The sequence below is a fragment of the Mesocricetus auratus genome, unplaced genomic scaffold (genome assembly GCF_017639785.1).
Source record: "Mesocricetus auratus isolate SY011 unplaced genomic scaffold, BCM_Maur_2.0 Super-Scaffold_100007, whole genome shotgun sequence".
Lineage (NCBI taxonomy): Eukaryota > Metazoa > Chordata > Mammalia > Rodentia > Cricetidae > Mesocricetus > Mesocricetus auratus.
The window spans coordinates 73,532,698-73,548,707 of NW_024429191.1; the positions used below are offsets into that span (position 1 = coordinate 73,532,698).

At 47.9% G+C, this 16,010-nt stretch overlaps 1 long non-coding RNA gene across 1 annotated transcript in view; it reads right to left on the reverse strand.

The window, feature by feature from the left end:
• The window catches only part of LOC121141472, a 31,082-nt gene that overhangs the window by 2,326 nt on the left and 12,746 nt on the right, over positions 1-16,010 (reverse strand). The window contains exons 2-3 of the long non-coding RNA XR_005878404.1: positions 1,382-1,580; positions 595-763 (exon numbers count right to left, since the gene is read on the reverse strand). This is a non-coding gene — a long non-coding RNA (uncharacterized LOC121141472). The remainder of the gene's footprint in view (positions 1-594; positions 764-1,381; positions 1,581-16,010) is intronic.

Below are 16,010 nucleotides of genomic sequence, written 5' to 3' on the forward strand. Positions count from 1 at the left end.
ATGAATTTGGATCTGTTTCTATTCAGTGAAAGGGTTGGAGGGAGGAATCAAAGGGATAATATTTTGTGACACATGAAATTGTCTAAGTTTAATGTCCATAGCTGAGTTTGGGGCACAGCTGTCTATGCTCCTAGGTGCTCCAACCTCAGCATTGAAGGGTTGCAGCAGAGCCCCATGGCCCACAGAGCCTAAAATACTGTCTCACCCTTTCTGGAAAACATGGTTGACCAGCTGGGTGGTGGTGGCTCATGCCTTTGATCTCAGCTCTCAGGAGGCAGAGGCAGGCAGATCTCTGAGAATTTAGGCCAGCCTGTCTACAGAGCAAGTTCCAGGACAGACAGGGCTACACAGAGAAACCCTGTCTTGAAAAAAAAAAAGGAGGGAAGGAAGGATAAAAGAAAGAAAAAGAACGAAAGAAAGCATAAGAAAGAAAACATAGCTGACTCCTGACTTGGGAAGAGCTCTGGAATCTGGAGTCCTCAAGCCCCGGGGGAGTTGTTAGATACAGTGGGTTGTCACCAGGGTCCTTGATTGTGTCCAAGGCTACAATGATCTGAGGAGCAGTTACACTGAGACTCTGGCTTGCAGACCTACACCATCTGCTGTTCACCGGCTTGTTCACATCTCCAAGTCCCTGGAAGGAGAATGGGGGAGGAAAGAAGGGGAACCATAGTCTCTAATGGGTCTCAGGAGCTCCAGGTGTGGGTCAAACGCCTTTACTTCCATGGCTCTGTCCTTTGGGAATTATTTGCTGCTGGACTACCTGTGGAAAGAAGAAGCCACAGCCTAGGGTGGCGGCAAGGGCAGTGATGAGCACCCTGAACCCCAAAAACCAGGGTTTTGGTAACTCCAGCCTCTAGCTAAGGTTATGTCCATCTGAGATAATCAGAGACCCAAAGAGAACTTGCAAAAGTTCTTTATGATAGGTTGTACCAAACATGCTCTTTTATAATTTGGGGTATTTCCCCCTTACCCTGAGTCACAGCCTCTGCCTTTGCCAAAATCCTCTTTGGCACATCTTTCCTCCAGGACCCCTTTCCTATCTGACTGTACTTCACTGACATCCCAGACAGCATGGAACTGAGCAGGGAGCTTTGAGCTCCTTGGGAGCCCTCCTTCCTTTAGGTGTGGAGGGCCAGGAGTCCTGCCCAACATCCTACAGGACCCAGGTAGCAGGGTCGTCAGGGAAGTGCAGATGTCTACACACTGTCTACCGTTGTTCCTAGCCCCCCACTCGGCTCTCAGCTGTTTCAGTGTTTGGGGCATACTGGTTTGGAAATCCTTCGTTTGCACTCACAGGTGCTAGCATGACCTTTCATGTCTCTCAGGAGCACAGTTTTGTCACCAGCTAGACTAGACTGGGCAGGACACAGAACAATACCTTCTCATTTGAAGCCTCTTTCAGGTCAGTGACCTGCAGTGGTGCTTTCTGCCAGGATGAAGATGTCCACTGGGTGGGACTTCCCATATTCTCACTCTAGAAGGCAACTCCGACTAGAGGGAAAGTTGTAGAACTGGAGATATTTGGGGTTGAATTCTGGGTATTGGGAGATCTCTGGTCAATTTTATAATTCTTCATCCTGGGTTTTTTAAAAAAATATGTGTTTACTCTTTAATGATTTCTTTATTGTTATTTTATGTGCATTGGTGTTTTGCCTGAATATCTGTCTAAGGGTGTGGGATCCCCTGGAACTGGAGGTACAGACAGTTGTAAGCGATCATGTGGGTTCTCTGGGAGAGCAGTTGGTGCTCTCAGCCACTGAGCAATCTCTCCAGCCCGTTTGTTTGTTTGTTTGTTTAGTAGACAAAAACAAAACAGAGGGCTGGAGATGTAGCTCAAAGGGAGAGCACAAGGCCTAGGGGCTCCATCTGCAGTACCGCACAACAAAATCAAAACAAACAACATCAGTTGCAACAAAAACCCCTGAGAATATGACTCTCATCATTTGAATGTAAAGGCTCCTGCGTTGAGGGCTTGGTTGACAGTGCAAGGTCTAAAGGGGCAGGGCAGGGTGGGGGGGGGCAGGGAACGGGACTGGTGTGCTTTCCACATAAGTGTGAAAGTCTGAGTTCAAATCCCCAGCACCCCCATAAAAAGGCAAACATCATTATTAGTGCCTGTAACCCTAGTGTGGGCTTGGACAGAGTCACGATGACCCTGGGGGTGTGGGCCATCAGCCTAGCCAAAAAAAAAGCAAGCTCCAGGTTCAGTGAAACACCCTACCTTAAGGAAATTCAGAGGAATAGAGCAGGATAGAGGACACCAGACTTAGACATACCCGTTTAGTCTCTGTACACAGGCTGGTAGACACCACACACACACACACACACACACACACACACACACACACCACACACGATTAATCCATTGATGGATTCACAATTTAGTGACATTGGGAGGAAGTCAGTCAGCATAGGCGTGTGTCTGGATCTCCTCTCCTCTCCTCCTCCTCCTCCTCCTCCCCCCCCCCAGCTATGAGGAGAGAGCAGTGTCCCTCCACAAGCTCCCTCTGTGTCGATGTTACCTCATCACAGGCCTGAAAGCAATGGAGCCAGCTGACTATGGTCTGACTCCTCAGAAACTCTGAGCCGAGTAAACCTTTTTTTCCTGTAAGCTGATTTTTCTCAGGTATTTTGTTGCGGCAACAAGAAGTTGGCTCACATGTTCACCTTGACAGAACTGTTGAAGGGTGGGCTGCAGGACATGGAAGTACTAGCCACCAGAGCACTGCGGGGCGTTTCTACCTCCCGCAGAGGTCTTAGACACTGCTGTTTGTGGGAAGGTTCCTTGTTGGGCAAGCTTGGAATCCGGTGTTTCTTAGGACCAAACTCTGAGCCAGGAGTCACTATTGCTGCTCTTCTCCACCAGATGGCAGCAGCCTGATTGCCAGCTCAGATTCCAGGCTGGGTGACAGGAACAAGATGTTCAGAAAAAGGCCCATCTGTTCCAGCCAACACTGAAGATAAGCAAATAGGTTGAGGTGACCCTTTGTAGATGACTTCCTGATAGAGAACCCCCGGGCATCTGTGGCTGTAAATATACAAACCGTCCTAACCGTGGCCAAACCAGTGCTACCAGGAAGAACTGAATGAACCTCCGGGCAGCTCTGGTCTCACCCGTTCTTAACAGTGAGGCGCTGAGGGTGCTGATTGCCCAGGTTTTAGCAGCTTGAGGTCAGTCTGAAGGAGCCTATCCAGTAAGGAACATCAGATTTTCTTTCTGAGACACCAAGAGTTTTCTTTGCAATGTCCCAAAACACTTGGGAGGAGACCACAGTTAAATCTGATAGTTCAGGGCTGGAGAGATGGTTCAGCAGTTAAGATCACTGGCTGCCTTTGCATAGGACCCTGGTTCAAACATTCCCAGCACCCATATGGTGGCTCACACCTCTCTGTAACTCAGTTCTAGGAAATCTGACACCCTCACACCAGTGCACATAAAATTAAATAAATTATTTTTAAAAATCTGATAAGTCAAGTGCTTAAGGAGGCTTGGCCTGCAATCTTGTGCCTGTCTCTAATGAATGAATAGACCTGAAATGGCCAGATCTGTTTTTATGAATGGATAGACTCATATGTATGAGTTTGTTTACCCATTCACCCAGCAGGTATTATGAACATTTACTATGTGCAGTCCTAGGCTAGATGTTTCAGGGAATAAAAATGCAGATAGGACACAGGTCCTTTTTCAAGAAGTTCAGTCCAGGGACTGGAGAAATAGCTCAGCAGTCAGGGCACTGGCTCGTCTTCCAAAGGATTCAGTTTTATTTCCCAGCACCCACAAGGTGGCTCATGACCCTCTGTAAGGCCAGTCCCAGGGAAGCCTTTTCTGAACATCTCTGGCACACATATGGTGCACTGAAATACACGCAGAACCAAACAACAATAAAATCCACACGCATAAATAAAATAGATTTTTAAAAAGGCTTAGTCCACATGATGGGTGATTGGGTCATCTGTATTAAAGGACTTTATAGTATTGATTTTTTTTCTTTTTTTCCTTCAGATTTCTGTTCTTTATTATCAGGCTCAGGCTAAGAGTTAAACTACGAGGAGGTGAAATGGGGAAGAAACAGAAAGGGAGTGATTGGAAGGGAGCCAGATGGTTAGAGGGTTTCAACTTCCGCCACAAGGGATCCACAAAGCGGAGTGTGGAATCCTTACACTGTGACTAATATGTCCAGGTCTGAGGGCAAAGCATAGCTCCCACCTCCTCCCTGCCACTGTCTCCGGGAATTATTAACCCTAGTAAGCCCCACCCTGCTTCATCCTGCAAATCTAGAAGAATCCTGACAGCTTAATATTCCTGTTCTCAACGATACAGAGAAATGTAAAAAAGAAAACAGAATGGACCATTGATTATCTCTTTGCCCACAGGTAATATTACATACACACACACACACACACACACACACACACACACACACACTAAATATTTGTTTTTAGTAAGAGAAGGATAATCGGGTACTATAAATATGATCTTTTCTGCAAATAATTACAAAAAGACACATAGAGACTAAGAGTTACATGCACTACTCAGTGATTTTTGGTGGCCGGGGGAGGAAATTTAAGCAACCCAACAAGTTATTTGGGGAGGAACTGTGAGAGAGATATGGTTGGGAGACTTTCACTTTTTCTATTTGCATTACACTGGTGTGGGGGGAGAGGGATGGAGGGGCAGAGGGAAGGAGGGAGGGAGGGAGGGAAGGAGGGAGGGAGGGAGGGGTGTTCCTGCATGCCACAGCACACATGTGGAGAACTTTCAAGATTCAGTGTGGTGGTGCACACACCTTTACTCCCAGCACTCTGGAGGCAGAGGCCGGCAAATCTCTTGAGTTCCAGGACAGTCAGGGATGTTATATAGAGAAATCCTGTCTCCAAAAACAAGAGAAAGCAAAACAAAACAAAACAGTCAGTTAGTTCTCTCACTGTAGGGTCTAGGGACTCAAATTCCTGTCTTTTTCTTCATGTGGATTCATTAAGGGTCTTTTGTTTTTTGTTTGTTTTTGTTGCCTCTAGTTGGCTTTCACTGTTGCTAAGAAAATCTTATACTTGTGCAATGCCTGGTTCTTAAAAAGACCCGAGATCCCTGCACTTGGTTTGATCACAGGTAACAAGAATTGTACCCAGGGTCTCTTTCAGGAAGTGTCCTTCGGGATAAGGACGACAGAAATGCTCTGGGCTTTGAGCTTCCCAGTGGCTTAGCCTTATGAATATGTGGCTTTGACTTCTTTGAGGAAGTCACTGTCTCCTTCCTGATCTGCAGGCTTAGCTGCTCCAGGCCTGCCCTACTGAGTAGGGCTGCTCTAGGATGGAGTGCTAAGAAGCTCGGTGCAGAGAGGAGAGCGTGCTGGTGGGCAGACGAGTTCCCGGGGACTCTTGGCTCAGACAGCATTGTTCTGTTTGATTGCTGTGCATGGCTGTGCCCTGTACCTCTGAGAGTCACAAACAAACAGGAAGCCAGTCCACTTCCTCCTTGGTGAGGCTGGCCCCAGTCTTTATGAGCCAGTTAACCCAGAGAGGAAGGAGCAGCTCAGGATTCAGAATGCAACTTCCTGGTGGAGGTGACAAGGAATTTTGATCCCACTACAAGGATGGGCTCCCTACCACATGCATCTGTTTGCCCAGGTTGGTCAACATTCCTGACAATGACGGTCTAGCTCCATTCTCCCCTTGGGCAAGCTTTTCTGATAAACCCATTCCTGCCTGGGTCCCCTTAGCCTTCACTACTTTGATGTGGGCACCTCTGAACTTTAGTGAGCCAGCTCTCCAGGTGACAGTCATGAGAATATGTTGTCCCCTAGAGGTAGAACTGACATATTTTCTTGTGCCTTTCTCAGTGTCTGCCCCACACGTCTCTCTCTGTTCCCTGGGACGATGCTCAGTTCATGTTTGCAGACTAAACCAATGGCAAAAGGTGCACCAAACAGAGCTGGCTCCCGATGGGGCCAGAAAGCATTACTACATGGGACTATGAGGCAGGTGAACCAGAGGGAGTGGTGGGGACAGTTTTAAGAGTGTGAAACAGAGGTGTGACCAGGGTGGAGGCTGGAGATGAGAACTAGAGATATTTGGTGCAGACAACAAGTCCTCAATGCCACCAGCCCACATGGGAGATAGGCTACCCAACTGAAAAGTCCCTAAGACATCAGACAGAGGGTGAATACTCAAAGGAGCCAAAGTTTCTAAAAATACTGCCAGAGGGACTGGAGAGATGGCTAATCCATTAAGAGGACTTGTTACTCTTCTAGAGGACTCTGGTTCTATTCCCAGCACCCACGTGTTGGCTAACAATCCCCTGTAACTCTAGTTCTAGGGGACCTAATGCTCTCTTCTGGCCTCTGAGCATTCATGGGTGTGGTGCACAAACATAGAAGCAGACAAAACAGCCACGCACAGAATTAATAAATAAAATGTTAAGTTACTGTCAGACATAAACACAATGTTGAACATATATCTAATCCCTTACAGTGTGACTCAGAGTACAAAGTAGGACACCATAGAGTCTCAGCAATCTTTATGACTATCAATTACCTTGGAGAACATTAGATGTGGGCCTGGTAGCCTGGGTTGAGTCACTGTCAGTTATAAAAAGAAAGAAGGAGGAGGAAGGGGGAAGAGAGGGGGGAAGTAACCTCTCTGCTATCAATCTGTTTAGTTGTCATTGTTTAGTTTTTTTTAAGAAAACTGGATGTGGAACACACACACACACACACACACACACACACACGCACACACACACACACACTACAAAACTCTAATCACCCAGTCATCTTTTCTTTGTGGTTGTTTGGACTTTGAATAAAAGTTTCTTCACTAAGCAGCTGAGTGCAGAGAAGTGAGACAGGTGTAGAAGGGTGGGGACTTCATGCAGGTGAGGATGGAGGAAAGGATGCAGTAGGAAATGGTGGGTGTGCCCGGATGGGGCTGAGGTAGGACAATATGGAAGCAAACGCGTGTGAGGGAGCTAAGGTGGGAGCATGGTGCTCTCTGAGCTATGTCACAAAAGAGAAGTAAGATCTGGGTGTGTGACTCAGTGCAGGCCTTGAGCTCAAGGCACTGGGTTCAATTCCCCAGCACTGGAGAACAAAAGGAGGAAGGGAGAGGGGAGGGAGTCCTTGAGGCAGCTGCTCTGAAAGCCCATGCTCATAAGGGAGATCAGAAAAGTGAAGAGAGACACAGTCTGGTGGCTGTTCTGAGGATGCAGGAGCATGAGGTCCAAGGGGTTCCTCAGTCTTTACAGAGCACATACAGTCTTGCCAACATGGCTGGTATGAGCTTCTCTGGTATCCTGTGCAGTTTCCAAAGCTTTGCCTCAGAGCCATGGTACAGCATTCATTTCAAAAGCCAGGGAGAGCTCTGTCCAGAGACAAGGACAGAGGCTGGGCTCAGCAGTGATGACTGGCCAGGCACTCCTAGCCCTGTCAGCATGCCTGCACCCCCATTCAGCCCAGGCTCCATCAGACAGACAAGAGATAAATGGAAACCTCAGGTTAAAAATACCCAGCCTTGTTGTAAAGAGAAATAAGCACAGGAAGGAAGTGTGGGGAGGCAGTCTAGAGAAAAGTCCCCAAAGAAGGAGGTGTTATTAATGGCCGAGAGTGGATCAGGTGGAGGTTCTGGGGCGCTCTGCAGGTATCCTCGGTGGGCAGGTCATTCAGGCAGGTCCTCCCAGAGAAAGGGTTTGTGTCCACCAAGCCTGGGATTCAGATCACCATGAAAAGACTTGACCCAGGTTGGAGATGCACAAACAGACCTGCAGCTCAATGGGACTTGGAGACTCAGAGAAGGAGCCTGTCATCCTTGTTAGGGTCTCTGGGAAGAAAGAGGCGCGGAGTCACAAGACCTTCCACCCTGGGGAGAGTGGGAAGGGTATTTAGCTGACTGAGAATCTCACCCACTCTTTGGGGCCACGGGAGAATAGTGAAGTAGATTGCTGAATGGAGGCAGCATAGTGTCAGTGCCACAGAGGTGAGGATAGGGACCCTGGGTGCAGGAAGCCTGACTCCTCCTTAGTAGCTGCATGACCTTGGACTGGTGCCTGACTCTCTCACCTGCTTCCTCATCTGTGGAAAGTAGATGGCTGTAGGTGGTGACCTGATAGCATCGTGGGGAGGATTAGGAGAGCTAAACAAAGCTACTGGTTCCTACAAGTTGCTTTTCTTTTTCTTTTTCTTTTTTCTTTCTTTCGTTGGTTTTTTGAGACAGGGTTTCTCTGTATTGTTTTGGAGGCTGTCCTGGAACTAGCTCTTGTAGACCAGGCTGGCCTGGAACTCACAGAGATCCACCTGCCTCTGGAACGCTAGGATTAAAGGCGTGCACCACCAATGCCCGGCTTACAAATTGCTTCTTAAAGCTGGACATTCTGGGGTGGGAGTGGGATGCGGAAGTGCAGGGGGTGTGTCATGGAGGGCAGTGCGGGTAGGACAGTAGCTCTTTATTTAAAATTTTTTATTTCATGTAAGTGGGTGTTTTTATATGAATGTTTTGTCTGCATGTGCATCCGCACACCAGAAGAGGGCATTAGATCCTATAGGACTACAGTTACAGATGATTGTGACCGCCATGTAGGTGCTGGGAATTGAACTCAGACCTCTGGAAGAGCAGCCAGTGCTCTGAGTCAACTGAACCAACTGAGCCACTGAGTCAACTCTCCTACCCGGGAAAGAAGCTCTTAAGACACTAATGCCAATGGGTAGTCTTTCACAAAGAACAACAGCCAGGACCACACAGAGAGACCCTGTCTCAAAAAAAATCAAATATAAAAATAGTTTGCACGTTAGAGGGTATGGAGTAGCTCAAAGCCAGAGTCCCCTCCCCTAATGCACTTGAGGCCCTGGGTTAGAACTCCAGCATGGCCCAAGGCAAAAGGAGGGGTTCTGAAGAGGGCACCTGAATCAAATTTGTGTACTGGAAAGATTTTATTGGTAGATCTGTGGAGGATAAATGGAGGGAAGAGGATGGTGACATGGTGACGGGGAAGCCAGCAAGTCAAATGGCCCCAGCTATGGCCAGACGAGACAAACAGAAGGCTCTTAGCAGGCAGAGTAACTTGAAAGATGACAGGAAAGAGGAGATGTATCCATGATGTGCCGTCCCTCGGCGGTACATGTAGTAGTCTCCTTACTGGTGACAAGGTATAAGAGAGAGAGAAAGGGTTACAAAAAAACCTTGTAGAAAGGCAAGTTCCAGGAGGAGGCTGAGACGGCCAGGTGTCTGGGGAGCTGGGGAAGGATGTGGAGAAGATGGAAGCAACCGATGCAAAAGCTTCCCTTCAGACTTAGGCAATCGTCGTCGTCTGTCTATCTAGTCTCCCTACATAGCCCTAGCTGTCCTGGAACTCGCTCTGTAGACCAGGCTGGCCTCAAACTCACAGAGATCTGCTTGTCTCTGCCTCCTTAGTGCTGGGATTAAAGGCATGTGCTACCATGCCCAGAATAATTGTCACTATTTTTTGTTTTGATGTTTTTTGGTTCACTTGCTTTTATTTTGTTTTGTTTTGTTTTGCTGAGACAAGATCTCACTATGTAGCTTTGGCTGTCCTGGAACTCATTATGTAGAAAAGGCTGGCCTTAAACTCATAGAGCTCCACCTGCCTCTGCCTCCCAAGTACTGGGACTAAAGGTGTGCAACACCATACCTGATAATTGTCACTATTTTTAAATATTAGTTTTCATAGCTCTACCACTGAGTCCCTACTATGATTTTAATGTACACCTGGACATAGAGTCACTGGTTTTGTATGGCAGACAAAGATTCCTCTGGAAGAGAAGATGGGTCCCTTGCTCTTTAATGGTAATCAGAAGATGGTAAAACATCATAGTTTATGGTGCATTGTCAATGACATATGTATTATTATTAGACTTGAGCTAAATTAATCGTTACAAAATAGAAAATGCCAAGAAATTGCAGATAAAGATAGTCTGAATTCAGTAAATGCTAGCACACAAGAAAATGGCATGCTAGTGCATGCTCAGTCTCTCACCACTCAGGAAAAGCAGAGGAGCACCGCAAGTTTGAGGCCAGCCTGGTCTACCCAGCAAGGTTCAGGCCAGCTGGGGCTATATAATGAGACCCTGTTAAAAGGAAGAATGGAAGCGTGGAAGAGGGAGGGGAAGAGAAAGAGGTTGAGGAGATGTGCTAACCATGCAAGCATGAGGACCTGAATTTGATCCCCAGGACTCATTAAAAAAAAAGGCCAGGTGTGGCAGCAGGTGCCCATAATCCCAGCACTGATGAAGCAGACTCAGGAGGCCCCTGTGCTTTCTGGCCGGCCAGTCTAGCTGAATCAGCAAGCTCCAGGTATAGTGAAAGACCCTGTCTCAAAAAAGAAGGTGGAAAGTGATTGCGGAAGGCGTCCAACGTCAAACACTGGCTTTCATATAGCCTCTCCATAGGCATGTGTACCCGAACACACAAATAAATAGGTACACACAAAAAGAAAAGGAAGAGGGGGTGGGTTGGGGAGATGGCTTAGTGGGTAAGAGTGCTCACTGCACGGAGACCCGAGCTTAGAGCCCTTCACCTATGTAAAAGATGCAGATGTGGTTGTAGGCTCCTGTAGTCTTGATCCTGTGAGGGACCGAGACAGGAAGGCCACTGGAGCTTGCTGGCCACTAGCATAGCTCCAGGTTCAGTGAGGGACCCTGCCTCAAAAGAATAAGGTGGACAGTGATAGAAGACACCCAGAATCTTCCCTTGGCCTGCAGGTGTGCACTGGCACCTGCAGACATATATGCACACACACCACAGAATAAACACCTGCCTGAAATGAAAGGAGATAAAAAGAAATTGAGAAAGAACAGAGTTGACCCTCTTCTTCATATGTCTGTCAATAGACCCATTACGATGTTAAAATAGTGACCGTGTAATGAGGTCTAACAGGAAGATGGCCAAAATGGGTTTTTCCATTATTAAGGCAGCATTTTTTCCCCCTTGGTTTTTCGAGACAGGGTTTCTCTGTGGCTATGGAGGCTGTCCTGGAACTAGTTCTTGTAGACCAGGCTGGTCTCGAAATCACAGAGATCCTCTTGCCTCTGTCTCCCCAGTGCTGGGATTAAAGGCATGCACCACCACCACCCAGCTAAGGCAGCAATTTGAAGTGGACTGTTGTGTCAGTGTTAAAAAATGAGACTCACCTCAAATATATACTATGGCTTGAGGTATTAATGGTATCAGGTTGTGTGCACAATATAGAAATAACTGAGCCAGGTGTGATGCATGCCTTGGGAGGTGGAGGCAAGAGGAGCAGGAGTTCTGGGCCAGCCTCCACTGAACAGCAAGTGTGAAGCCAGTCTGGGCTACACAAGGCCAGTCTGGGCTAAGTGCATTTGCTTCAAAAGCATAAGGACCTTACTTTGGATCCCAGCAACTATTCAAAACGCTGAGTGTGGCTGAGTCTGTGTACCTGTAACTCCAGTGCTGGGGTAGACGTATGGAGACCAAGAGGATCATTGGGGCTTACTAAGTACCAACCTAGCTCTCCAGGTTCAGTGAGAGAACCTCGTCTTGGGGAGGGAATACAATGGAGAGTAATAAAACTACTCCCAATGTCCCCCTTTAGCCTATACTAACAAGCACACAGACATATAACTTTCAAACACACACACTAAGTAAACATACATTGAAGGTTAATGTTCAAATGTTATTGCTGATAAGATGTAATACCTTAATTGAGCATAGTGGCACATGGCCTTAATCCCAGCACTTGGGAGGCAGAGGCAGGTGGATCTCTGTGAGTTCAAAGCTAGCCTGGCCTACACAGTGAGCTCCAGGACAGTCAGAGCTATATAGTGAGACCCTGTCTCAAAATAACAACAACAAGATGTAATACCTTGATGTGGGGGATTGTCACCTCACAAAGGCTTTAGTTTCAGCAAAAGTTCTTAAATCAAGGGTGCTGGATCTCAGAGAATGAGCTGCCTTTCTGCTTCATCAGTACTCATATCTGAAATACTACGGGCTGTATTTCTCCTACAGAACAAAGGGTGCTTGTATCTGGGAGTGTGGCTGCAATAGCTCACTTGTCTTTCATCGCCTTGGTCCTTCCCTTCCTTCTGGAGATGAGAGAAAGATTGATTGAGCTCCCTGGAGAAAAGCATTAGGTAAATACAGGATGTTGCTGAGCTATTGTTACTATTATTAACAACACTAACAGCTGGGGTGTATATGCTTCCAAGGGGTTTGAGTGAACATCTAGGCCAGGGGTCTATAGTACTCGAACTCTTGATGTCTTAACACCATATGAATCTAGGAGTTCCTGTGGCATATAAGTCCTAGGGAGTGTGGAGGCTGCTGGGGCTTAGAAAAATGGAAGCCCAAAAGAGGGGGATTGTCCTTCTCTATGAAGGAAGAGCCCACCCCCTTCTAGACAGAGAGCAATAATGAATGGGGCCAGTGACTAGTCATAGAAAGCATTACATGGCTGGGTGGTGGTGGCACATGCCTTTAATCCCAGCATTCGGTACACAGAGAAACCCTGTTTCAAAAAAATTATAATAAAATAAAAAAAGACAGAAAAAGAAAGCATTACATGTGTCAGCCTAGGGGTCAAAGCCATGGGGGTGAAGTTTTCATTGAGCCCACCTGCCAGGTAAGGTGGGATCTCTCTCCCTCCCTCCCTCTCTCTCTCTCCACACCAATTATATTTTGTAGTAAAATAATTATGATAATTATGTGTTCCATTTAAAAGTACATTTGTGTGAGGAATTTAACAGGATAGAAGTGAATCTTCTCCATAATTTATATCCAACATATGTTCATTGAGCTTATGCCTTGGCTGTAAAGTCTTGAACCAACAAACATGGAGGAAATGCCCGGGCACAGATGGCTTGGTGAGTAAGTTAAGGTATGCAGATAACTACGGCACAGGTGGATAGGGACTTGAGAGGTTCGGGCGAAGAAGAACCAGAGTGGGACATGGGTCAGACACAGTCATGAGTCAAAGCCTTGAAGGGTCAGAATCTGGTCAAGGTGAGAGGGAGATACTGACATCCCCAAAGAATGAACCAATCCCACAAACAGAGAAGCATGGGACAAGTGTAGTGAACTGAGTAGTTTCTTCAGGCTGGAGAGTGAAGAGTATGGGAGAAACGTAGGGTTACTAATGTGTAATGGAAATGAGAGACCCCCCCCCCTGCACCTAAACCCCTGTTTATCACTCACGAGCTGCATAGCCTTGGAAAGTTTCTAGGTGAGTGAATGTCAAGACAAGGCTTGTCTAGGGTCCGCCAGTGAGTTACTTGGAAATAGAGATTCAGACGGACATTTGCAAGGCTTCTGGCCTTTGTACTGACCAGACACAGCTGGGTCTGTGGGAAAGTGCCCCGGGCGAAGGGCAGGTGGATTGCTTCTCTGGGAAAGCATAGAGTTTCCAAGCAGCTGGGCGTCCTTCTCTACTGTTGGCTTGGTCTTGTTAAGCCAAATCTTCCCATGGAAGCTGGGTGGTGAATGAGGCTGGTGGCTGGAATGAAGCTGTTGGAAACCCGGATGGGTTGGGCTGGGAATGGCAGAGTGTGGGATCGCTGTAATAAAATGCAGGGAAAGGAGCCCTTGCACTGTCCTGGGGTGTGGGGCACAGGGCGTGGGGCCCTGCATTCCCGGGTGGCTAAGACGCCGCCACTGTTGATGATTATCATTATTATTCCTGCTCGGGCTTCTTGGAACTTTCATCCTGCAGGACCCTGCCTGGCTGGGCAAGCGTCATCAGCTAGGGGTGGGGCAGGTGGCTCCTGGCAGCAAGGGAACAGGACATAACTAGGGTTTTCTGGCAGTTCTGAAATGCTTTGTAATCATGGGTAGAGTTTCTCCAGGGGAAACTGAGACACACCAGCAAGGAATGAGCTGGCCGAAGTCCTTCAGCAGAGACCCCTCCTTGCCTTTACCATGTCCTTTGTAAGGCCACGCTTATTCTCTCTGAGCTGGGGCTGATCTTGTAGGGCTGGAGGAGAGCCAGAGAAGGTGTGGATTCTAGAAGAGAGAACTGGGCTGGGGCCAGGACATCAGAGCTGGTATCCTCTGTGCCAGGTACTGCGGGCATCATGAGGTCAGGCTCCTGGTTTCAAGTCTCTGGAAGGTTCTGCCATATGGGTGGATCTTCTGCAAGCCCCCAAGGGAAGGCAAGACTGGAGACGTGCAAAATGCCCAGTTCAGTCCATCACAGGCCAGACTCAGCGTCCTGGGATAGGAAGAGACTAGATCTCATAAAGATGGGCCAGGCCTTGGAGCAAAGGGCCAGACAAAGGCTCTTAGACTGAGAAAGGTATGTGTGTCCACATGTGCTGTGAGTCCCCGAGTGTGTGTGCACATTTGTTAACACCAGCTTGTGGTGGCGACGAGTCTCTGCTTGCTGAGATGAGATGAGAGCGAGAAGGGCTGGAAGGGAATGTGAATGGCAGACTGGTGAGTAGGTAAGGGTTGAGTGGAATTCTCCAACACGAATGGATTCTGGCCCACTGGGCACCTACAGGAGAAGGAAGGGACTGATCCACCAGGCTGCAGGCTGAGGCCCTGCCTCCTTTCTCCACTCACACAGGGCACATCAAGAGCAGCGGCCCCTAGAAACATCTTCTAGCTTAAAGGAAAAGTGGGTCTCGGAGTAGGTTACCGAAGCTGGAGGAGAGAAGGTGGCAAGCAGTGCTCCAGCAGCTTCCATGAGCACTCCCAGGGCCCACATCTCCCAGAACCAGTGCCTGCCAAGTGTTCATGAAGCTAGCATTTACTAAGCAGCTACTATGAGCAAGGCGGGCTACTTGGCCCCGTAGTGCAATACATGACATACATTCTCTGCTCTCAGGAGCCTCTCTGGAGAAAGACAAATCTTTCTCCTTGAAGAACTCCTGAGGTGAGTCTGGAGATGTCTTCCCCGCCCCCCAGCTCTACCTCTATCTTCAGGCTGCTAATTCTTTGGAGTTTCACACAGAAAAGTAAGTTCCACTAGAACTCCTGCTGGAGTCTTGACATTCAGCCAGCCAAAGCATCCAACCTCGGGCTACAAAAGGCATCCCCTGAGCTTCCCAGAAAGTCAGCCCACCGTAAGACTCACTGTGACCCTACCACATCAAACACACCCTTTTGCCTATAAGACCTCCACCCATGGGGCTGGAGAAATGGCTCAGTGGTTTAAGAGAAGTGACTGCTCTGCCAGAGAACCTGGGTTCAAATCCCAGCACCCACACAGCAGCTCACAGCTGTCTATAACTTTAAGATCTGACACCCTCACACAGACACACGTGCAGGCAAAACACTGATGCACATGAAGTGATAAAAATAAATAAATATTTTCAAAAAGGCTCTCCTACTGGTAAGCCAAAGAACCCACAACAGTTTCTCCAAGTTAATTAAACACAGTATGAGCTTCTAGCCTTGCCACAAGTTTTCATTCTTACTGCCCAGTCGTGTCCCTTCCCATTCACAGGGACATAAATATCAGAAATGTAACTGTCAGCATCTGACAACACCACCAACTTTTTCAAGGGAATCCTTTCCATGTTTATAGCCTATTCATTTGACAGAATGTACAGGATCGAGGCTATGGACCAGGTCCTGTGAGAGTCACTAAAGTAGTTCTTGATGTTGGGGAGAAGATAGGCCTCCTGCCGTGGAGTGGAGGGCATGCTTGACCAGGGAGGACAGACGCTAATGGAGACAGATGCAGTGAGGGGTCAGACAGAGCAGTGCTCACGGCGTCTCTGAGTTCTGCTGTGAGGCCCACCAGGGTCTCAGGGAGCTTTCCTTCCTCAGCTCTTCACAGAGAGTGCCTTGCTGGGAGGAGTGAGGACGCTCTAATGAGATGCTCACATGGCATGATCCTGAAGGAACCACATTGTTCTCAGCATCCTCTGGAAGTGATACAGGAAACAGGGGCAGAAATTAGAGTCTAAAATTTCTCTGTCAAAAAACAAGTCCTTACCGGGTAGTGGTGGCACACACTTTTAATCCTAACACTCACAAGGCAGAGGCAGGCAGAGGCCAGAGCTAGTCTACAGAGCTAGTCCTGGTCTAAAGAGCTA